The sequence below is a fragment of the Rhineura floridana genome, chromosome 11, assembly GCF_030035675.1.
Source record: "Rhineura floridana isolate rRhiFlo1 chromosome 11, rRhiFlo1.hap2, whole genome shotgun sequence".
Taxonomy (NCBI): Eukaryota; Metazoa; Chordata; class Lepidosauria; order Squamata; family Rhineuridae; genus Rhineura; species Rhineura floridana.
Window position 1 is genome coordinate 66,430,609 of NC_084490.1, and position 25,784 is coordinate 66,456,392.

The following is a 25,784-nucleotide window of genomic DNA, read 5'->3' on the forward strand; positions in this document are numbered from 1 at the left end:
CCCTCCCCATCCCTGGAAGAAAGCAAGAGATCTCTTTAATGCAAAGCAAACACACAGGTTTGTCAGTTTCACCCTAGCAAAGCAAAGGCACAGGCTTATCAGTTTATGCAAAGCAGACACAGGTTGGTCAGTTTCACATTAACGAAAAAGCACAGGTGTGAAAGTTTATCCATAGCATAGCAAAGACACAGGCTTATCAGTTTCACCTTAAAGCAAAGGCACAGGCTTGGAAGTTTATCCATAGCAAAGCAAAGCTGGTCAGCTTCACCTTAAAAAAGGCTTCCTTAAAAGCTTTGATCCTGGAGGATTCCTTAACTAAGGTATTACTTTATTGTTATCATTGACAACATTGATCTAAAATACTGAAATATATATTCCCTTTAACTTCTGTCAATAAGGTATTGATGGTAGCCATTAACATTCATTGTCTTAGCTTTATTTCTTTTTTTAACTCACAAGGACAGCACGGCAGTCTTTTACAGTCAGCGCTGTCTGCCAGATAGGTCTGCTTAAAAAATGCTTACATTATTAGCACAAGTCCACTTGTCTCTATTTCTTTAAGTCATGTATTCATAGCATCATTCAGGTTGACATTTCCAAAGCAAGCTGAGAAAAACTGACTATCACATCATCTCTTAACTCTCTCTGATATACCTTTTCTTATTTGTGTTAACAAAACATTTTTTTCTTTGCTGATGTGGCCAGGTGTGCTGTCCAAAGAGGGACTGTCAATTCCATGAAGTCACACAAACCCCCAAATGCATTTTCAAAGTCTCTAGTCTAGCTAACTTCCTTCCACTATGGTCCTTTTTGTTTCCTTCAATGTTTGGATATCAATAGGCCCTTCTGCTTGTTGCTTTTTAATTGTGGGCAATTATTACCTTTTTCTCCCTACCCAGACCATCTGTAGAAAACTATAGGTCATTCTTTGAATTGTTTGTATTTTTTTTACATGAAATGGAGCAGTTTGTCTATATCACTCACTGGTGGGAGTTTCCACAGATGGCAAAGCAAGGAAAAATCACTTTTAAAAAGACAGTGTGTGTGAGTGGCTATGTTATGACACACGAGCCATGTGTCTCAATCCAAGACAGCCTGACTTAGAAACAGTGAGAAACTCCAAATAATGAAATGGCTTAGGTTCTAAGTGTTGTTGCCTCAGTTTCCTTAGGCAGGCTAAAACCAGTCAAGCCAGTCAGCACAGCTGTGATAAAAATGACCCAGAGAGACATGGGGGAACTTTTTTTTTTAAGGATTTTTTTTTAAGGAACTGTGATCATAACTGTGGTGGATCCAGCAATATCAGTTTTTGGTTGGTTAACTTCAAACAGGCTAAATGTTGTTGAAAGAGGTTGAAATCAGCAGTGGTTCAGTTTTCAGCTTTCAAAATTACATCACATAGTCAAAACAAATTCAAATAAACAAGCATAGTTTAATTGAGGGGAGGGATTTTGTTGACTGCCTTCAGACAGACAGTAAGCCTGAAGCAAGAGGCACACTTGATGGACAATTACCTGCCTCATTTACATTTAAATGCAAAAACAAAGAGACCATCAGTAGAAAGAATTATAACATGGGTCTTAAAATCTATAACAATATTGTTATTTTGGGGGAGAGAAAACCCCAAACTGGTAAAAAATAGCAGAAATAGAATGAATGTGGAATGGAACTGCTTGCCAGTCTAGCAAAATAACACCCAAACTGGCACCAACACGTAAAGTACATCCCTAATGATATAGAACACTTTTGATTTTGAAGGCATGACTAACAAATTAATAATATTTTCCAATATTTTTTCCAAAGCAACTTACCCTGATTCCTGCTGGCTCCAGCTGCTCTTTTTGTCTCAAACATATATCTTTGAAAATGGGCAGAACAAGATGAAGTTTGGTCAGACTCACAAATGCATACAACATAGAGCATCTCCTCCCTGACTAGTTTGCTGTTCCACTACACTGAGCACTGTCTAGGAGAGGTTAACCACAAACCTGGGTTTGAACAACATGCTAAGCCATGGCTTACTTCAGTATGATGCAGCAACAAACAACCAGGGAGGGGCAAAGCAGTTAGGGTCTCCTTTCTGGGAGCCTACACAATCATGCATTTGAACTACAACGTGCAAACCGGGCCATAAACAAACTCAGTCAATAGGTTTGCTACTTATCATGGACAAAAACCTGGAAGTTAAGAATAATTCCAATTATTACTATTAATACCTGACAACTCAAAGAAGGGAACGCACCAAAGGGAAGAGACTTTAGATGTGAACAAAACACAACATTTTGAGTTACAACATTTTCAGGGGTGGTTCTATCATTGAGTCCTTTCATGAGAAACAGAAACTAACTTGCCTTCCACATCTCAAAACAGCTATTCTACGATCTCTTCCTCCTTTTAAAAACCCTCGTCAAAGACCAGTGCAAAACACTTTCAAAATATTCACTACCAAACTAGACAATTAACAAAATCTTCATTTTAAAGCATGACAATAACTGTATCTATTCTCCTCCTGCTTCAGTGAAATACCAGTAATGTAGCATGTTCTTTCTTATCAGTTCCTCTCAAGTGTCACATTCCATGACCCCACTTTTTCAGGGCTGTAGTTACAAATCAACATTTTGTGACTGACCATAACAATCCTTGGTTTTTCTGGAACTCTTGACTTTTCCCAGCCCTAAAGTTGTGACAGTTGCAAACATTTCTATTCAATATGTACTGATCAGCATCTTAACAGAACCAGCTTTGAAGGGGGGGAAAAACCAAAACCTAATATAATAATGTTGTTGAATTCTGTTGATCAGAATTTGTATTTTCTTGCAACTTCATTTGGTCAAGTTTTTTTTAATTCAGCTAAGTGATTTTAATAATTTATTTTCACCTGTGACGAGTTTACAAATCAGCAGTGTGCAGGTATATCAGGACTAGAGGCAACTACTGAGGGCACTTCAGTGTAAGTCTTTAAACTAACCTTGGTGGTTCCAGCAGTTACACTGACACTTACCTAGCAAACAACAAGTCAATTTTATGGGATAGGTAAACAAGGAAACTTGCATCCACCTAGGGGGTAGCACATAAGAACTGGATCAAAAGTGTTAACAGCCAGGCTTCTGTGTCTAACTGTTCTGCAGTAAGTCTGCAGAGCTTCAACACTTTGTGATGCCTTCCTTCTTTTCATGGCCTTTCCCAGACAGTCATTTTGCCTAGCAAGAATCCCTTTGTTCCACCTGCTAGCATGACTTCTCCTTCACCACTGAGTCCCCACTGGTATTTCACTACAGATCTGTTCTCCGGCTACAGTCTCTTTCCTGTCTGTGTCTGCCCTGTTCCTAAATCCCCCCCTCCCTGGGTCAGAAGTACAGGTTGCAGCAGCACCTATTGGGAAATGTAGTTCTAAGACGTCACATTACAAATTTGTATTTCAATAATTTTTTCCATTTACAAAATTACAGATGTTAACCATGGTTGTATGCATCTAAATTTATATTGCATTTCATTACATCAGGCATTCAGATATTTTTCTTTACTATTTTTCTGTCTGTCTAAAACTGCTGGTGTGTTGTATTCAAAGTCAAAGCTGTAATCCTGGAATAAAATTCTTTCTGTTACAAATTCAAGCACTCTGCTATACTTTGCAAGACCAAATCACAAAATCTCTGACTGCAGTTTTTAAAGTGATGGACTAGTTTCCACCTCTATAATTCACATGCTTCTGTTGATATACACCCGTTACAGGAACCCATGCATGATTTTGACAAGACAGATAATATTTTTTAGATTATCAGTTGGACCCATATATTGTACATTTGTGATAGTCTCCAAATAAATCATGCCATGGCACAAAAGCAAGGTTCTTACATTACACTTTCTAGATTTATAGGCACAATCCTCCAAATTCCTGCAATAATATGGGAGAATATTTCCATGCAAGCAAATCACACATTTATTGCTTGTCAGTTGTATACACAGAGGGTTTCCAACAGATGAGTTCCTGCATTAGCTAACAGCCAATCTACATATGATAACTCTACTTCCAAGTCTTTAAAGAGGGAGGCAGAAATATGGCAACTGCTTTTTAAGCAAAAGAGGTGTGTGAATAAGGTATGCAGAACAAAGTATATGCCTAGCTGGAGTCGTTTCTGATACTGCAACTGCAGAGAAAAGCACATGAAGACAGCAGCTGTGGAAAAGCAAGCCATTGGTGTGGCAGGAGGATCTGAGTACTCTGCTTTCTATCCTTGATCATTCCAGTATCAGTGAGAGTGATACTCAGGGGCAGGGGATGGGGAGGACGGCATATGGCCTCTCTAACAGGCCTTCATTGGAACCTGTCTCCTCCACCCTAGATCCAGGGGCATAGGCAAAAATTTTTCCAGAAAGGGCAAAACAAACAAACTTAACTAACATCACAGAACTGACCTACCACTTCTAGTACATCTGGTAACGCAGTATTTATTAGGGCTGGCCTCTGAGAAACAAATATACTACGGTCTATTCCTCTGCTATTTTTCAATGGGTAGGCCTCCTTTCTATCTATTGATAGACCAGTCACCGTAACTCTCAGTTTTTTCCCTGGTTCCCTTCTCTCCTTCCATCCTTTAATTAATTGTGATGCTACTGCAACAATCAACTTCACAATGCCCCCTCCCTGCATTCCCTGCAAAGGAAACCACTTCAGGATACACACCACCGGATTACACTACAAGGTTAGTATATAATTTTCCCTGCTGCCGGCATCCAAAATGGGTTTAACAACACCAGGTTCCTTTGCAGTGTTTTTGTAATCCATGCACTCTCTGCCACAGCCAGCAATACGAGTATAATAATGAGAACAGCAGGATAATTTTAAAGATGTTTACAAACTGGGGGGGCTTTTTTTGTATGAAATGAGGCCTGAATTACAAAAAACATGAAGTCTCTTCTTTGCTACTACTTATTGTCCAATCACAACTACGCCAAAATCCTAGATGCCTGAATTGTTTTCTGTGGGTCAGCAATCACTTCTCTACAGTGGTGGCTATAACATGTATACTTCGTAGGGCTTCAGTTTTAAGCCTGGCTATTTTCATCACAATAGGACTTGTACAGAACTAATTTAGGAAAGTGTGCCATTACACATGTGACAAGTGCCACTGTCTCCTCACTAAAAATATATCAATTCTCTACACATCTATGAAAAATGGAAGAGCTTCCATGTAAGAGGGCCAAGTGTGATTTCCAGACAAGATTGATTCCACATTTCTTATTTAGAAATTAAACCATAACTCATGTGTTTTTATGCATGGATTGATTACCCCTAAAACTAACAAACACACAAAAACGTTTGAAATGTGAGGAACACTTGCTTCCAATTGCATGCAGTTTTCCACCCCCCCCCCAAACAATCAATTTTTGGTTTTTGTTGTCTAAAATACTTTTTCTCTTAATTAAAAAAACAAAGTGTTCCAATCAACATACAAACAATGACTGTTTCATTTGAGCCAGAGCATATCAAAACATAGCAGAACATATTTGCAAAGTATGGTTCCGTTCTGAAACAGTGAAGTCATAATCATAGAATCATGGAATAGTAGAGTTGGAAGGGGCCTATAAGGCCATCAAGTCCAACCCCCTGCTCAATGCAGGAATCCAAATCAAAGCATTCCCGACAGATGGCTGTCCAGCTGCCTCTTGAAGGCCTCCAGTGTCGGAGAGCCCACGACCAATCTAGGTAATTGGTTCCATTGTCGTATGGCTCTAACGGTTAGGAAGTTTTTCCTGATGTCCAGTCGAAATCTGGTTTCCTGTAACTTGAGCCCATTATTCTGTGTCCTGCACTCTGGGACGATCAAGAAGAGCTGCCGGCCCTCCTCTATGTGACAAACTTTAATGTACTTGAAGAGTGCTATCATATCTCCCCTCAGTCTTCTCTTCTCCAGGCTAAACATGCCAGTTCTTTCAGTCTCTCCTCATAGGGCTTTGTTTCCAGTCCCCTGATCATCCTTGTTGCCCTCCTCTGAATCTGTTTCAGTTTGTCTGCATCCTTCTTGAAGTGCGGAGACCAGAACTGGACGCAGTGTTCAAGATGAGGCCTAACCAGTGCTGAATAGAGGGGAACTAATACTTCACACGATTTGGAAACTATACTTCTGTTAATGCAGCCTAATATAGCATTTGCCTTTTTTACAGCCACACTGCGCTGTTGGCTCATACTTAGCTTGTGATCAAGGACAATTCCAAGATCCTTCTCACATGTTGTATTGCTGAACCAAGTATCCCCCATCTTATAACTGTGCATTTGGTTTCTTTTTCCTAAGTGTAGAACTTTGCATTTATCCCTGTTGAATTTCATGCTGTTGTTTTCAGCCCGATGCTCCAGCCTATCAAGATCCCTTTGTATTTAGTTTCTGTCTTCCACGGTATTAGCTCCCCAATTTTGTATCATCTGCAAATTTGATGAGCATGCTCTGCACCTCCTCATCCAAGTCATTAATACAAATGTTGAAGAGCACTGGGCCTAGGACCGAGCCCACTTGTTACTTCCGCCCAGTTTGAGAAGGAACCATTGATAAGCACTCTTTGAGTATGATTCTGGATCCACCTGTGGATCCACCTGATAGTTGTTCCATCCAACCCACATTTAGCTAGATGCTAATCAGAATATCATGGGGCACTTTGTCAAAAACTTTGCTGAAGTCGAGATATATTATGTCCACAGCATTCCCACTGTCTACAAGGGAAGTTACCTGATCAAAAAATGAGATAAGATTAGTTTGTCAGGATTTGTTCTTCATAAATCCATGTTGGCTTCTAGTAATCACTGCATTGTTTTCAAGATGCTTACAGACTGACTGCTTCATAATCTGCTCCAGAGTTTTTCCAGGGATTGGTGTTAGGCTGACTAGTCTGTAGTTCCCTGGTTCCTCCTTTTTGCCCTTTTTGAAGATAGGGACAACATTAGCTCTCCAGTCATCCGGCACTTCACCAGTCCTCCAGGATTTTGCAAAGTTAATAGACAGCGGTTCTGAGAGTTCTTCAGCCAGTTTCTTCAATACTCTAGGATGCAGTTTATCGGGCCCTGCCAATCTGAACTCGTTCAAAGTGATTAGGTATTCCTTGACCATTTGTCTATCAATCACAAACTCCAATCCTGCCCCTTCCACTTCATGTTTCCCGGGAGGGTCATAAACCCTTTTTCGGAGAAGACTGAGCCAAAGTAGGAATGGAGCACTTCTGCCTTTTCTTTGTCATCTGTTATAATTTTGCCATCCTCATTGAGTAGCTGTGCCACCATTTCTTTACTCTGTCTTTTTCTATGGACATACCTGAAGAAAGCTTTTTTGTTGCTTTTAGCATCTCTCGCTAACCTCAGCTCAGTCTCAGCTTTAGCCTTCCTGACACTATCCCTGCAATTCTGTAATACCTGCCTCTTCCTTTGTGGCCTGGCCTTCTTTCCACTTCCTGTATGTGTCCTTTTTTGTTTTCAGGTCATCTCTAAGCTTTTTCTGAAGCCACATTGGCCGTGTGAAATCCCCCATTACTACTACATCATGCCTCCTCAAAACATTGGCAATTTGCTTTTCAAAAGTTACATTCTTGTCTTCTCCTTGATTGGGTGGTCGGTAGTAGACTCCAAGGACCACATTCCTTTTATTACTTGCTCCATTAATTTTAATCCAGATACTCTTGGTGGAACTACCAAGCTCATCTTCCTGTATTTCTGTGCAGGGATATATATTTTTAACATATAGCGCGACTCTGCCTCCCTTTTTATTCCTTCTGTTCTTTTTGAACAAGTTATATCCTTCAATTGCTGTATTCCAGTCATGGGAGTCATCCCACCAAGTTTGTTATACCTATCAAGTCATAATTGCCCTCCTGTATTAAGAGTCAAGTTCGTCCTGCTTGTTTCCCATGCTCTGTGCATTAGTATACAGACATAGAAGACCATGTGATTTATGGCTTAGCTTCCTTACTACATTTTTCTGAGGACTGTTACTGGGCCCCATTAGAGCCAATCTCTCTGTTCCTGTTACTGTGCACAAGCCTTCATCAGTCGTTACCACCAAGTTTACATCTCCCTCCCCTTTAAGATTCAGTTTAAAGCCCTCCTGATGAACTTCTCCATGCTGTGGCCAAACACATTCTTCCCAGTCCTTGTGAGATGCAACCCATCACTTGCCAGCAGTCCATCTTCCAGGAAGCATAGCCCATGGTCCCAGAATCCAAATCTCTCATGCGGCAACACCTTCGTAGCCATTCATTCACACGGAGTATTTTTCTTACCCTTTCTACTCCTCTTCTAAGTAATGGAAGGATGGATGAAAAACTATCTGGGCCCCAAAGTCCTTGAGTTTCCTTCCCAGAGCTTCAAAGTCTGATGCAATTCCTTCATAGCTCCGTTTGGCAGTATCATTTGTTCCCACATGGATGAGGAGAAAGGAATACCTGTTGGTGGGCTTGATGAGTGATGGCAACCCTTCCATCACATCTCTAATCTGTCCTCCTGGAAGACAGCATACCTGGCGAGTCCATGGATCTTCTCAGCATACTTGGGTTTCGATCCCACACAGTAGGGAGTCACCCGCTACTAGTACTCTTCTTGTTGTGGGCTGTGGTTTCATTGCCCCTGCTTGATTGAGCTTCAGCCTCTTGCTTGTTGTCTCATGGGGTCTCCTGTAATTCTTCCACCACAGGCTGTCCTCCAGTCTCATCCTCGAGTGGTTGAAAGTGGTTTCATAGTTCCACTGGTGAAGGGTGTCTTCTAGCTCTTCTGCTCCTAACTGTCACCCTTTCCCAAGGGGTTTCCTCCACTTCATTGTTCCTCTCCAAAGCAGTCTCCTCTTCTGCTGCCACATGCTGTTGCTCTTTCCACCTCCACTTCTGTTTGCTGCTGCTGTTCCAGTGTTCTGTCTAAGAACTCTTCATCTTCTCTTATAGTCCTCAGTGTGGCTACCCACTGTTTCAGGCCTCTCACTTTTTCTTCCAACAGTGCCACAAGTTTGCACTTGTTGCATGTGTACACCATGTTGTTCCCAGACAAGAAAACAAACATGGCACACACCTTGCAAGTCACAATCACTGGAGTATCCTTCCTGCTCATACTCTCTTCTACCTTTTGTTTCTTTCTAACTAGTTGTTTTGGAGTGGCCTGTGCTTTGTCCTGTCCTACTTCAGGGTAAACTTGTGAGTCCCACTGGTATGCGATGCACTTTACAAGGAAAATTAGAAATTTATTTTTAGGGACTTCCCCATTGACCTCCCCTGTCAAACTCCTTTGTCAAACTCCTGTTTGCTCTTCCTGTTCGCTCGCTCTGTTCACTCGCTCTCTGAAAGCTGGCTTGTTTATATCTCCTCATCTGTGGACCAACTGAGACAGCTCCCTCTGCTCTGCTCAGTTAGGAGTCAGGAAACAGAATGTTTCTCTGCTCATGTGCAGAGTACATCACACCAGACTAATCATAGTCAGCCTCTGTTATGTCTGAAATTAGGGAGAACATCTTCCAGGTTTGGGGAAGGATGTGGAGTCATATTCAGACAGGCATAGGGCCGACTCGTTTCATTTTAGAAATTCACTAACAAAACTCACAAGAAGCAAATAAGAAATAATAGCACCATGCATATTCCTCTACGTTCAAGATATTCTGTACTTGAGCCAAGGGATGGACTTGTTGGAAGCATATTTACACACCTTTTCTGGAAATGCAAGTGACTCAGATCAACCTGCCCTATTCCACCCAGCTTTTAATAAGTGAATGCAGGGAAATAGTTAATACAGAGTTTGTTGCAACACATACACAAGCCACCTACTATTTCTCCTGCCAATTGACAAAAATAAATGCAAAATGCTTAATTAAATATTGATTATTTGTTCTCAAAAGAGACTCCCTGTTGTTTGGTTGTTTCAACTTGCACTCTCTCTCTCAAGGCCACACAACAAAAAATAAACTAAACAAAAAACCTCAAAGTATGAAACACTCCCTGTTGCATCTTTAGTTACCTATGAAGAGTGCTGGCCTTCAAAAAGGGAAACACCTCTGAGCATGATCAGAACCACGCTATGGCTACCACATAGGACTGTTCTTGAAGCAGGCCTGACTCCTCCCTAATATTGACTGTACTGGATAAACCTTTTAACAACAGATGGAGTTTGAGCCTTCTTGTAGGGATGACAAGCAGGCAGGCCTGGGAGGATTCTCTTTGCCATGGCTACACTTTTGGATTAGGAATGGCTGAAGAGTGCAGAGAGCTGATTGGCCAGAGAACGTGAAGCTGACTGGTCAGAGAACAGGAAATTGACAGAAATGCCTTCACAAGCCTCTGGAAATTCAAGAAATCATAAAATATGTGCAGAACAGGAAAGAATGTGCAGCTTTGAGATTTTTAGACGGGGAAGTTTAAGAAATTGCTTGACATTCTCATTGGGAGGGCTGTGCCCCAGTAGCTCTAGTTGGCGAGCCTCCGCTGCTTCTTTACCATGGAAGACCAACATAAAAGGCTTAAAAATAAGCCAAGGCATTCCATCTACGATGAATATGTGTTTCTCTACGTCTAATTTAATAGATCTGGTTTCCTAAATGTCAGCCATTGCTATGACTTCATTGACTACAAACAATGAAGATGGGAGCAGGCGAGCTTCTCACAAAACAAATTAGCAGAATGGTGCTTGCATATTTCGCCTCATATGTTACATTATATAACAGATAAATAGTTGTGTTTGTGTGTGCGTGTGTGTTTTAAATGAAAGCTGGGCATCCACAGAATATGGCTCATCTGGAAGAGGGATGTACCCCTCAACACTCTCCCTTGCATATCATCCCTAGATCCCAGTGACCCCTATGTCTGGGACAGAATTTGTTCCATACCTCAGTTGCATCCCAAATTTGTTTACTTTGTCCCAGAAAAAGTCAAGTCCATAATAACAGATGCTAGCAAGAAGTGAAGCAGGACCATCACTTACAGTCCACTCCAGAGCATCCTGTTTTAAAGCCTAAAGACCAAAACCTGGCAGCAGTCTTCAAATAGGAGGTAAAATGGGAGGCACACTCCCCTAAAATCTTGTATCCAAACTTTCTCCCTGCCACTTTGATGTTCACTAAGCTAAATGTAATGTGTTACTGGGGCTAAAAGACATACACGTGGCAACCACTTCTCAGAAAATACGGTTAACAGTGCTCACAGTGACAGTTACAACTTATGGAAATTCTGCATGACACAAGTAATATTGGAAAAGACCAACTCCCTCTTTTTTCTTTTTTTTAGAACTGTGTACCAACAACAATTCCACCCAACTTGCAGGTGGTATACTACTTTACTTTTATATCATGATGGAAGAAAATTAAGCTGTGAGGATGGAGATGTTTCCTAACCACACTCAGCATCTAAGTATTGTGCTATTGTAAAAGGCCAATCTAATAGAGAACAATTGCATAATGTATATGTGTTTATAATGTACCTAGCAAGCTCCAGGGTTTTAGAAATGGCAGCTGCTATTTTCAGAGCAAGGTCCTTTGGTAATGGAAATAAAATGCTGCTAATTTGGAATGAACCAAGTTTCTTGTTAAAAGAAAAGGTACTGGCACTGAAATGAATGCCTGTGAGACAAGGAGAATAGAAACAGCCTAAGGCTTCTGGAGCCCATCATTTGTTAAACAAGCATTGTGGGCAGTTTCTGGCAACCAATACTTCATTATCTTGCCAGGTTCTTCTGACGCCACTTCATATTCATAATAAATACCCCAATGACCTTCATGAGCTATTTGCAGTATATAGGATGGGAAGTCTCTTTTGACTGTCAGTAACTTGATTTTTATCCTTAACAGGGCAAAAGTCACGAGTAAGTAAGATACCAAGAGCATTTCCTGAATAAATGTTCTAAGGTTTACAAATTACTATTCATGAATTTGTTTTATTCATGAGCAATTCTAACACACAGGAGAGTTGTGCTCTCAGTGAAGGTGCCTGTTCTTTCCTAAAGCACTTTTACAACATAATCTTAACTGTATTCACTAATAGGCAAAAAAAACCCTTGTAGTTTAAGAACGTACCTATAGCCAATAGAAATTTCTATCAAGCTTTTAAAAAGCAGAGAAATTGGGCAGCTATAGTGAATGCACCAGAGGAGCAAGAAACCTGGCCTCCTGCCTGTGATATTGTACTGCCCTACAAATTTGTAAAAATGCAAACACAATTTGGGTTGGTTTTTCACAGTACAATCCACTTGCTGTGTAGCTTGGAAGCATTTGTTAACGTGCCTCTGAACATATGGTGAGTGGTAGTAATACCTGCCATTTCCAAAGATGGAGAATTACATTTTTGTATGTTTGTTGGTGGTCTTATTTTGCTTCTTTCCTGTGTTACTAATGTTTCTACAGAGAATCTAACCTTAAAAATTATATTTCTCTCAATATTCATTCTAGAAATCTGTGTCAAATTTATTTTTATTAATTCGAAAGCCTTTTTATTGGTCAATGTCATATGATGGTGAAGACAGCCTTTTGTGTTTCAAATTGGAGGTTATGTTCTATTTCTATTTTGGGTGCATTAACAGTTGAATCTGAAACTACAGTTTGATGTAAAATCAGACTGATTTCAATATGTTACTGCTAAAGCAATGAATCTAGCTGTTGGAAAAAACAAACTTGGCCTGCCCAAGATGCATGTTTTGAGCCTGCTATGTTTAAACAATTTCACTTAAGGAAAGGTGGGCTTGGTCAATTAAAAACATAGAGCATGCCTAGAAATTTGCTTGAATATATTTCACTTCCCACTGTTTTATCTCGTGTAAACTGAGACGCTCTTCATGTTCACTGGAGACTATTTTGCAGAACGGTCAATGTCATCATTCCCCAATTGTTTTTGGAGTTTTTTAGTGTTGCAAAGTGTTGATATACTTCGCATATTCACAGAAACAGAAGCAAAAGAAAATGAATTGTATCAACTGAATTGTATCAACTGTCACAATATAGTTGCTTCCTCCCTGCTAAAACAAGATCAGCACAATTTTGGCTGATTGCCACCACTCACCATATGCTCAGAGGCACATCTTACCAAATTCTTCCAAGCTACAAAAGAAGTGGATTGGACTGTGAAAGACCAACCCAAATTGTGTTTGCACTTTTACAAATTTGTGGGGCAGTACAATATCTCAGAGAGATCAGGTTTCTTGCTCTGGTGCATTCACTATAGCTACCCAATTTCCCTTTTTTTTAAGTTTGATAGAAATATCTGTGGGCTATAGGTACATACTTAAACCGCAAGGGTTTTTTTTGTCTATTAGTGAATTCCTCTGCTTTTTAATCTGGGAAGTAAGAAATGGAATCCTGTGCAAGTTTCCTGAGAAACTAAGCAGTGTACAATAAGATTACTAAAACACAGTAGATAAAATTAAAATCAATCATAAAAATCAAAAACGTACTTAAATGCCTGCTGAAATAGAAAGCACATGCAGATCCACAGGCAGGATTTTAATACTGCTGTATCTTTTACAGGACTGCTGTTACTGATATGTGTATGAAGTGATCCTTTTAGATCCTCTAAAGTGCTATTTAAACAGTAAATATTGCTAAAATTGCTGATGTTTCCACAGATAAATTATTACCTCATCCATATCTTCCAAGCTAGAAGACTGGAACACTAAGAAGTAACTAGCCTGTGAACAAATTACTATTTTTTTCATTTCATGCATACTCATATGAGTTTACTTTGTTTTAAAATTAGTTATAATTCTATATAATGCTAATAGTGACCTCTGCAGTCCATAATTACAATGACACTACACTTAAAACAGTGTTCCAGATTTTTGTCTTTATTCCAAATGTAAAACATCAGTTGTGGGTTTCCTTGGAACCTTCTGAACACTATGATGTAACTCAGTATTCTTCTCATTCAGGCCCATATGCCCCCAAACCTCCCCACCTGTGTTAATCCTCTTCAGGCATTATAACTGGAAGAGGGATCTCTGGTAGAGCAGGGCTATGGGGATATGTTTTAGCCCCACTCCTGGGGACTCACAACTCCTGCCAGCCCAACTCCTGCCTGCCACTGATTACAGTGAACTTCTGCAGTGGGGAGTCTTGTATATCCGTGGAGGTTCCCCGCGATTGAGAAATGTGACCTCCCAGGGTTCTCAGGGAGCATGGCTTGACTTGTCTGGCCACCAAAAGTTCCTGCTTTAACCTGTTGGTGGCCCTTCTGGAGAGTGCTACACACTGAGGGAAACCACATGTTTAGAGAACTCTCGCGGCGAGGCTTGAAGCTGCGACTAGCCTGTGTGGGAGCACTACGGGGACAGATTCGGCCAAACTTGAGTTCCCTTCAGTTCTCCTTTGCTAGACAAGAATAATATAAGGGGGGGGTGGTTGGGTGAGAGTGCCTTGCAACATGGCCTCCTCCTCCTCTTCCCCAGGAAGTGATGTCTGAGAAGTGGGCCAGGTTTATCACAGGCTCTGTCGTCCTTGAAGCCTTAGAAAGCATTTCCGTTTTGCTGCTGTTGGTCTCCTGTGGAGGAGAGAAGAGAGAGCCAGCTGTAAGTCATCTGGCCTGGTGAGATGACTCCCTTCTCTCTGAAGTAGATATAAGCCAGCTGCTGAGGCTCCTTGGAGTGCAACAAGATGCAATCTGTAGCTCAGTTGGCTTTCTTCTTTGTACTTATGTCTAGATTATTTCTTTTGTATTATTGAATTCATTTTATGTTTTCTAAATTGTTTATTTTTGTCTTATTTGAATTTATTGCTATATTCTTGACTTATCTCCCCTATCCTAGTGCTTTTATTTTGAGTGTTGGTTGCAAGCCACTTTGGGCATAGGTCACTGTGGAAAGGTGGCATATAAATAAACCCAATCAATCAGTCAAAATGGATGTGTAAAGCATTTGCTCCCTCATCTTGAAGCTAAGTTTGCAATGGAAGAGCAGATTTAGCAAAACTGACAGAAAAGTCAGAAAAGGGAGATGAGGGGGAATGAAGTGGGGAGCTGATTATTGGCAACAGGAAAAAAATGTGGCTTCTGTCCATCTGAAACTGACTTCAGCTCTCTACAAGTAGTTAATAAACTCCTAGGGCTGCGGCCTCCTCCAACATGACTGCAAAACTCCTGGAGCAACTCTAGCTTCTTCTGCAGAGATTAAACAATGACTGGGCACAATTAACACAACCAAAAATCACTTCCAGGACCTGATCTCAAAAGTGACCAATGTTTGCTGATCCAGGACTAATACACCATGTTAATTATTAATGAGTCCCTCAGGGGTAAAGTGTCCTTTCATACCCACGTCTGGGTCATGTGACTGCTGTCCCAGCCACCTGCCTTGAAAGTCCATCAGCCAATACATTGTTCTTGCCTTTTATAAAAACAAAGTCCACCTGGTATTCCTGTAATGCCCAGGACCACCTCTGCAACATGGTGTTATTGTTCCTCATTGTCTCTAACCACAGCAATGCGCAAAGATCCATTACAACTGTGAATCTTTGTCCCCACACGTATGGGCGCAACTTGCTCAGTCCCCACACGACCGCTAGGCATTCCTTCTGTACCAATGAATAGTTCTCCCGTGATGTCAGCTTACGATGTAGATATGCCACCGGATGTCTGGTGCCTTCCCTCTCCTGCATCAAGACGACTCCAAGCGCTAAGTCCGATGCATCCATGGCCACAATAAAAGGTTGTTCAAAATCTGATGCCACTAATACAGGCCCTTGGCACAATGCTTGCTTTAAAAGGTCAAAAGCCTTTTGACATTCATCAGTCCACAACACACGCTCAGCACACTTTTTCTTCGTTAGATCATGTAATGGGGTTGCTATTTCCCAAAAACCTTTTATAAATTTTCAATAGAAACCAGCCACACCTAAAAATGCCCTTACTTGCTTTTTAGTTAAGGGAATGGGCCAAGATTGTATTGCTTCAACTTTGCTCCATAAGGGGGTTATTTTTCCACACCCCACCTTATGTCCTAAATAAATCACTTCATTCAAACCGAACTGGCATTTCTTGGCTTTTATGGTTAGCCCTGCCTTTTTAAGTGCCTCTAACACTGCTGTCAGGTGTTGTACATGTTCAGGCACTGACTTACTGAAAATGGCTATGTCATCTATGTAAGCCACCGCGAAATCTGACATGCCTCTTAACACAGTGTTGATAAGTCTTTGGAAAGAACTTGGTGAGTTCCTGAGCCCCATGGGTAGAGTTACGAACTCAAACAACCCATCTGGTGTACTGAAGACAGTTTTGGCTCTGGATTGCTCTTCTAATTCCATCTGCCAAAATTCTTTACACAGATTTATTGTGGAGATAATGGTTGCTGCTCCCAATATCTCTAGCATTGCATCTACCCTAGGCATAGGATACGCATCTGGGACAGTAATTCTGTTGATCAATCGATAATCAATACAGAACCTGATTGTCCCATCTTTTTTCGGAACCAAGACAATACTTGAGGGCCAGGGACTGATGGACTCCCTGATCACCCCTAGTTCTAACATGTCTTCCACTTCCTTTCTAATCTCATTCAATACTTTCCCATTCACACGATACGGAACAGATCTGATGGGGGCATGATTTCCAGTGTCTATTGTATGTCTGGCTACACTGGTTCTGCCAGGTTTGTTGCTGAAGAGATCCCCATATCTTTTTAAAACTCTCAAAATTTCTTCCTTGACTTCTTCCCCCACTTCCTCCGACCATTCCAACTGATTTACCCCTCCTTCAGCTTTGCTTTCCTGTACCAAGTCTGGTAAGTCGGGACCACTTCCTTCAGGGAACAAGGTAACCTGTAAAACTTTGACATCCCTGATGTGATATGGTTTGAGCATATTCACATGCACCACCTTATGTTTTTTTAAGTAGTCAGCCGTGATTGCATATGTCAAGGTGTCAAGTTTTTCCCTAATCACATAGGGTCCCTCCCAGCTGGCTTGCAACTTATCATGCTTCCTGGGGATGAATGCCATGACCATATCCCCCACCTCAAACACACGTTCTCTCGCAGTTCTATCGTACCAATAACTCTGTTTTTCCTGAGCTTGGCTTAGATTCTTTTGTGCTGTTTCCATCATTGTTTCTAATTTACTGCGAAAGTCTAATACGTAATCCACCACTGATGTTTTGTATTCCTCTAGGAAACCTTCCCATGAATTACATAATAGCTCCAACGGTCCTCTCACTTTCCTGGCAAACATCAACTCAAAAGGCGAGAACCCAGTTGATTCCTGTGGGACTTTCCTATATGCAAATAGGTAACACCCCAAGCATTCATCCCAATCTTGTGGGTGATCCTGCACATAACTTCGGATCATGCCCTTCAACACAGAATTAAATCTCTCAGTTAACCGATTCGTTGCTGGGTGATATGTGGTAGTTTTTAAGTGTTTTAACCCACAGCACTTTCACATACACTGCATCACCTCACCCATAAAGACACTGCCTTGATCAGTTAATACTTCATGAGGAAATACTAACCTCATGAAGATTTTTAGCAGAGCCTCTGCCACAATAGGGGCTTCCACTGACCTTAGGGCTTCAGCATCTGGGTATCTAGTAGCATAATCAACCACTACCAGTATGTACTTTCTGCCATGTCTCGTAGGTTTGGAGAAAGGACCCACCAAAGCTATGCCCACTTGATAGAATGGCTGTCCTATTATGGGAAGGGGCTTCAAGGGTGCTTTTGATTTTACCCCACTTTTCCCCACTTTCTGGCAGATAAGACAGGAGGAACAGTATTGTTTTACATCCTTGGATATATTAGGCCAATAACAATGTGTTGTCAGCCTTTTCTTCATCTTTTTTATTCCAAGGTGCCCTGAACAAGGAACGTCATGTGCCATATCCAGCAATCTAGATCTATATTTGCTTGGCACTGACAACTGTTTGACTGGTTCACATCCATTCTCTCTGTCAGCAGGCATCCACAGTCTGTACAGTATCCCATTCTCACACACTATTTGATCCCTCAGATTGTCAGTAAAGGGGATTCTTTGTATAAGGACTTGTTCCTTCATTTGTTTCAATCTTTCATCCTTCTCCAGCTCTTCTCTGAACTGTTGTACCTCAGCAGTAGAGACCATTTGAAACAATGTCTCTCTATCATCAGGCCTGCTAGGGGTTGCTATGGTGACCTCAGGCTCAGCCACAGATTCCACCCTGTTTTGCTCAGAGCCAGCTAAAATGGCTTCAGCTCCCTCGCTCATTTGGTTTCAGGTCACAACATATATTTTTCCTTGTGCCCCCATAACATCTCTTCCCAGTATCACTGGTTCTTGTTGCTGGGCATTAATACCCACTTTACAGGTCTCCTCCTTTCCTCTCCATTTTAACTATATCAGGGCCATGGGAATGCTTTCTGGTTCACCCCTCACTCCTTGGATTGTCACCTTTTCCTGAGGTAAAATTTCCCCAGATTTTACCAAATCTGGCCTCAGTAAGGTCTGAGCGGCACCAGTATCCAGCAAAGCCCAATATTTTGCCCCTTGCACACTCACTTCTTCTCTCAGACTCGAATCAAAGTCCTGTACATTTGTCCAGTTTATCTGGCAGAACTGAACTTTCTTGGTTTCAAACTCCCTTGGTTCTGTTTTCACTGCCCTTCCCTGAGCAGGATTACCAATGGGGTTGGCGACTTCACATTGAAAACGCAGGTGTCCAGGCCTACCACATTTATAACACAATTTATCCTCCATTTTGGGGTACACAGACCCACTCTGGGGTGTCCTGTGCCCTTCAGATTTTATTGGAGGGCTCAATCACTGTGGTACCACATCCTTTCTGCCATTATTATATGGTCTGGGTTTAAACTCTCTTGAGATTTTCCCACCCAGCCAGTTCTATTTGAGGCAAAGTGATCTGCCAACTCTGCTGCCTCTTGAACAGATTTAAGGGAACGGTCTTTAACAAGGAGCCTTATGTCTGGTGGTAACTGATGGTATAGTTGGTCCAGTATCATGAGGTTTTTCACCTCTTCCACTGACTGAGCCTTTGCACTCCCCATCCACTTTCTAAATATGTCCACCAATTTTGCTCCCAATTCTACAAAAGATCTCCCTGCCTGGATCTGGCAGTTTCTAAATAACTTTCTGAAGTAATCAGGTCCCACTCTGAATCGTTGAAATACTGCCTCTTTAAATTCGGCATATGTAACTGGCCTGTCTGAGGGGAAATATTGGTATACTTCTGCCAATTCCCCTGTGATTAGATTCGATAAATATTGCATATATTTATCTTCCGGTAGCTCCCACATCTGAGCTGCTTTTTCGAAGGTGTTGAGGTAAATTTGTGGGTCTTGTCCTGGCTCAAACACCACAAAATCTTTTGGTGTAACCTTTATTTTTGTTTCATTTCTGTCTTTTCTTGTTTCATCAGAATGAAACTTCTCTCTTTCAAATTTTAACTTTTCCACTTGTATCTCAGCATCCAATACTCGTTGCTTCTCCCTCTCCTCAAACTCCATTCTCAATTTCTCCATTGCAATCTCTCTATCTTTATTTTTTCCCTCATGTTCCCATCTTAACTTCTCTCTTAAATTATTCTATATAAGCGGGATTGCTTGAGTACCGTTCTGGGGATTCCTCCCTGACAGGCTGTTTGTGTTGGATTGATGTGAATGTTATTACTGCTACTCGCAATTCATCTACCCCTTTACCCTTGTGAGGTAAATTGAACTTTATACACTTCTCCACCAGCTCCTCTCTTTTCATTTTTATATATTCAGCCATGTTTTTAGGAGTTCACTCACTCTTTGCCACACACTCTTTACCAGTCACTCTCACAAGTAATCTTTGTTTGTTATTTCTTTCAGCCACACCACTTTTAGGGACTCTCTGTTGTTCATATCCCACTGCTACAGCCACCACATGTGACGTCCTTCCCCGCCTGTGACCACTAGTGATGTCTTACCACTGTCAGGCCCACCTTATGATGTGTAGCCTACCTCTGGCCACCCCTAGTCAGGAACGTCAGGTTTATTTTTACCTTTCACCGCACGAGCACAGATCTCAAAAGATCCCCCTGCTAGGCTTCACTACCCAACACTCTGTATCCCTTATAACCTTTAGACTGTGCCTTAGTCTCTGCCAGGCTATCGCGATACCTTGTGTCTATGGGTATAGGTAATTCCCAACCCCCCCTGCAGCCTCTTGCACTGAAGCTTACAGCCCTGGGTTTCTCTGTGGTACTAGATACAATATCTTTTCCTCTGCCGCTGCCACCATTTGATACAATTACTGTTCTGCCTTGGTTACTCTGCCATCCCCCCTGGATTGTGTATCCCAGCTGAAGAATCAGGCTTTTTGTAAACCAAGAAATATTTATTGAACACTAAAAATAACAAGATTACTTATTTACTGTGCTGACAAGTGTATGGTTTCAAATAGGTTCTCTTATGTACTTTACTTCCTAAATATTGCCTCAGAATTCCTAATTCACTTTCTCAACAGCCACCTTATATTCTTCACCAACATCCACCTCCAAACACCAACAACACCAACCAACATCTATCACACCCACCACATCCAACTGTCATCCTTCTAATTATACTCCCAGCTATCCAAACGCTCAGCCAATCATCCAGCATTCTACAGCCTATGTACTCCCCGTCCTCACTCACTCCACTTACCATATGTCTTACCATCACTTACCATATTTACATTACAAATCAGGAACATCACAGGAGACAAAGGCAAAAGCGCCATCCCACCTTCGTTGCCAAATTGTTGTACAGGAATACCCCGCATTAACGCATGCAATGGGTCCAGAGCGAGTACATAAACCAAAAATGTACTTAAAGTGAAGCACTACCTTTTTTCACTTATCGATGCATATACTGCACTGCAATCGTCATATACAGGCATAACTGATGTAAATAACATATTTATAACTAAAATAAACACAGTAGGCCTTATTTTAAGAAAAAGTTTGTAGTTGGAAACTGATCGGGCAGTGGCGTCATGCCATTAAGTGTCCGTTCTTGTGAAGCGAGCATACGTAAACAGGGGAATGGTGCTACTGTAAATATGTCCATACTTGTGAGTGTCCGTAATGTGAAGGTCCGTATAGCGGGGGTATTCCTGTATCATAGGCAATTGAAGAGAGATGCCAGAGACCAATACTTAATCCTCTTTATTTCAAACATACCACCAGCACTTCCCGTGAAACTCCTCCCCTTCCTGTTCTATTCCTCCCAGCACCTTTATGTCTTTTTTTACTACCAATCCCAATATGCAATTCCTCTAGCACAATATCACACAATCTGGAGTGCTACCAGAGCAATGTACAGTTATTCCAAGATCTGTATCAAGGCATCTTAGGCATCAGTGATTGTCTAAACCCTATACTGAAGCTCTTAGATGAATGGCGACAGACATTTTGTGGCTGAAATGAAAATGCCTTGTAACTTGAAATCACCTGCTGAAATGATGAGTGGAACTGAAGACACCGAGGCTGCAGTACCAAGCACAGCAATCTCAACTGGCAAGCAGGAGGGAAAGGAGGAGGAAAAAAGCCATCACATGTCTACTGTCTTACCGCCTGTTGAACACTGCCTGGACATTTCCCCCTCCCCCCATGAACCTTATCCACCTGACTGCAGAGGGTAGGCGTTCCCAATTATTATTATTTATTAAATTTATATCCACCCCTTCTCCCAGTAAGAGCCGAGGGCAGCAAACAAAACACTCTAAAACATCATTTATTTATTTATTTATTTTATTTATACCCCCCCTTCCTCCCAGTAGAAGCTCAGGGCAGACATGAAAAAATATTAAAACAAAACATCAGTTATGGATGTAGCCTCTACAGCCCCTTCCCACTGGAACTTAGAGTGCCACTGTTGTTATTTTAAACTGAGTTTTAATTTATATGTTATATTTATGTATGTATTTATTTAAAACATTTCTGTCCCACCCTTCTACCCTGTAATAGGGCACTCAGGATAAAATCAAACACGTACATAATAAAATTGTAAACAATAAAATCACAAAACATTAAAATAAATTAAAATACATAAAATACAATAGACACACACACACACATATACAGGGAGTGGTACTAAAGGGGACTACAAGTGTAAAATTTAACACAGAAGGCATAAAATCATTCTCAGGCTCTACCTTCAGTCCCTCCCAAAGGCTCTCCGGAACAAGATGGTTTTCAGAAGTCTCCGGAAAACCATCAGGGAGGGACCAGAGCGGACTTTTTGGGGTAGGGTATTCCAGAGCTTGGGGGCCACAGCTGAAAAAGCTCTCTCCTGCATGCCTGTCAGTCTAACATCTTTCACTCCATGCACTCAGAGGAAACCAGAGGCAGATGATCTTAAATCCCGGCAGGTACATATGGGTGTAAGCGGTCCCTCAGGTACATTGGTCCAAGGCCATTTAGGTCTTTAAAGGTCAGTACCAGCACTTTGAATTGGGCTTGGAAGCAAATTGGGAGCCAGTGGAGTCGATAAAGCACAGGGGTGATATGCTCCCTGCGCCGTTCTGGCTGCTGCATTTTGAACCAACTGTAATTTCTGAACTGTTTTCAAAGGCAGCCCCACATAGAGTGCGTTACAATAATCAACCCTCGATGTCACCAATGCATGTGTCACTGTGGCCAAGTCAACTGCCTCCAGGAACGGATACAGCTGGTAGACCAGTTTGAGTAGGCCAGAAGCACTCCTGGCTACCACAGCCACCCAATATTCAAGCAACAGGGCAGGATCCAGAAGAACTCCCAAACTGTGGACCTGCTCCTTCAAGTAGGGTTGCCATATTGCCCGGATAGCCGGGTTTTACCCGGATTCTATGCATGCCACCCGGCACCCGGCTAGCCCCTTACGTGGCCCGGATTCTCAGCTTTAATTTTTTTTAAAAAAAAGTTTCTAGGTGGTCCGGTTCTCGAGATATACATAAAAACGTCAGCCACCCCCCTTGACTGTTAAATCTTTCTTTAAACAGTACTGTACTATAGCACTTTGTAGCTTTAACCCTGCCCGTTCAGCATTGCAGCCAATCAGGGATTGTGTTTCAGTTTCATTGACCTCAGGCAGTGTCTAGAAAACAAAATGGTGGTTTCACCCCCTGTTTATCTGAAAATCTCATAAATTGGGTAAGTATATACATTTCAGGTTTTTTTCCTCTTGTGTGCAGAAGTCAGAGCTTGGGCAGTGTTTTGAAAACCTTCCCAATACTTGCTTTTTGTAAAAGCAATGCTAATCCCATATGCCCCAAGTAAATCCCATTTAATTCAATAGACTTACTTTGAGTAGACATGGTTATGAATGTGCTGAAAATCAATGGGACTTTGGAGTGAATGTAAAAAAGAATTATGTTTGTGTTCTAACTCTTTCTGCCTCCAGTCCTATTTTAAAGCAAGTAGGCAGGGCTTACTTAGGTATTACATTTTTTATTCTGTAGGAAACTAATACTGATTTTTTTAAAACTAATGCTGATTTTTCTGCAATGACCAACTGGTTTGACAATAAACTATTATATGGGCTGTATGTATTTTATACATCTGCAGTGTGTGCGTGTGCGTGTATGGAGTCTTTCCAACACCCCTGTGAGGTATGGTTGGAAACCAAGGCAGCTCACAACAAGAAATAAAGCCATTTAAAATCCAATAACCATAAAACAAGTATAAACAGTTGCAAAACAGCGTAAAGTGGCATGATTCAGAATTTTGGGTTATGTGAATGAAGTTGCTTATCACTTGAGGTTGCAGTTCTGTCCCTGTTTGAGTAAGCCCCACTGAATATGCTGGGACTTGCTTCTGAATAAATAAACTTAGGATTGCACTATAAATATCTTTACAGTTTGTGTAAATAATAAATATATTTGATAGTCATGCTTATATACATATTTCTTCATTTATCATATTTTTGGTTTTTAGTTAGGAATCCTGACTGGTTGTGAGATGCTTAGTTTTTTGCCTTACTCATAGGAATCTTGTTGTGGTTGGTATGGTATTACATTTAGGAAAGTGTTACTGCCTTTTGTGTTGTTTTTTCCTATTTGCATTTCACTTATCTTTAACCTCACTCCGTTACAGCCATAGAAGCAACAGCAGCATATGCAAGATAATTAACTCCCATTAGTGATAAGAGCAAGTATTTATAATTATTATTTTAATTGAAACAAGAGGCTTATGAGTACTTTGAAGAGGACCAGATATTTATTTTCTTTCTGAGCCCAGGACTGGGTCTTTCATGATGCCCGGTGGGGGGGGGGGACGGGAGCAGGAGAGTAGTCGATAAGACAGACATCCTGGCATTGGTAATCTAATTAGCAAGGTATGTGTGGGGTTGTTGCACACTTCCAGGCCCAGTTTCATTTTGAGTATGGAGGTGGAACCTGTGTAGATATGGTTGAGAAATTTTGAGTTAAGCAAAGCTCTGCTTTTATAAAACCTAAGAAACATACAGATACTTTGAATGTCTGAGTGCCTGCACCAGTGGAATACTGGAGGAACTTGTAAAACTTGCTGCAACAGTATTTAGAACTGAGCATGTGGTGTGAAAGACTCCTTTCCCTAACATTTTGGCTTGTTTTTCTCACCCACCACATCTCTGAAATATATTGTATATGTAATCGTGCTGCTGCCCTGACTTACTTTATGTTTGTTGCTATTTTGTGTTTTTATTATGTTTTTATATTGATTGTGTATTTTTATTGTTTTTATTGTATTTGTAAGCTGTGCTGAGCTCTGTTTTTAACAGCAAAAGGGCAGGATATAAATTCTCTTAATCAATCAATAAATACTCCATAGTGTTGGAAACTAGAGTCTAGGCATTTAAGGCTGAAAATGTTGCTTTTAAAAAAAAGATTTCTCACATCTTTCCCCAGTTTTCGGTGGTAATTCCTAGGCACAAAAACAAAACAACTGGACAATCCAAATATTATTATGCAAATATTTGCATAATATGCAAATAATTTGCATAATACGCAAATTAACCTGCCCGGATTTGTGGAACTGGAATATGGCAACCCTACCTTCAAGGGGAATGCAACCCCATCCAGAACAGGTTGCAACCCTGTCCCTGGTGCAGTTTTTCCTTTGACCAGCAGTACTTCCGTCTTGTTTGGATTAAGTTTCAGTTTGTTAGCCCTCATCCAGCCCTTCACAGCCTCTAGGCACCGGTTTAGGATGAGCACTCCCTCCCTGCGATCAGGTGGTAGTAGGGTTGCCAGGTCCATGGCCTGAGACTGATCCTGTATCTTTAGGAGAAGAGAAGGTCAGCTGAGTGCAGGTGTTCTTGCAACACTGTAATAGGAAAAAACACAAGGTAGAATTCTCCTTCCCCCCTCCCCAACTTTTAAAGATACAGAAGACCTCTTGGAGGCCGGGCCTGGCAACCAAGAGGTCTTCTGTATCTTTAAAAGTTGTGCAGGGGGAAGGGAGAATTCCACCTAGTGGTTTTTCCTATTACAGAGTTGCAAGAACATCTGCACTTGGCTGACTTTCTCTTCTCCTACAGTTATTTTTTTGTTTTGTGAATTGCCCAGAGAACCATGGCAGCTTGGTAGGCTGCAACTTTTAACCTTGCTGTTTTCATCACAATAGCACTTGTACAGAACTTATTTAGGAAAGTGGGCCATTGCACATGTGACAAGTGCCACTGTCTGCTCACAAAATGAAAAACCAGTTATTCTTTGCCAATCTACAGAAAGGGGAAGAGGTTCCATGTGAGAGAGCCAAGTATGATTTTCAGACAAGATTGACTGCATACTTCTAATTTAGAAATTAAGCCATAACACATGACATACATTTTTAAATTCATGAATTGATTACACCTGAAACTAAACAAATATATAAAATCTTTTCAAATGTGAGGAACA

The 25,784-nt window shown here is 41.2% G+C and overlaps 1 long non-coding RNA gene across 1 annotated transcript; it reads left to right on the top strand.

Moving 5' to 3' along the window:
- The first annotated feature begins 219 nt into the window (after positions 1 to 219).
- LOC133366027 (uncharacterized) lies at positions 220 to 11,660 on the top strand. Its single transcript, XR_009758342.1, has 3 exons — positions 220 to 320; positions 10,878 to 11,004; positions 11,239 to 11,660. It is a non-coding gene; the product is annotated as an uncharacterized LOC133366027 (long non-coding RNA).
- Positions 11,661 to 25,784: the final 14,124 nt, after the last annotated feature.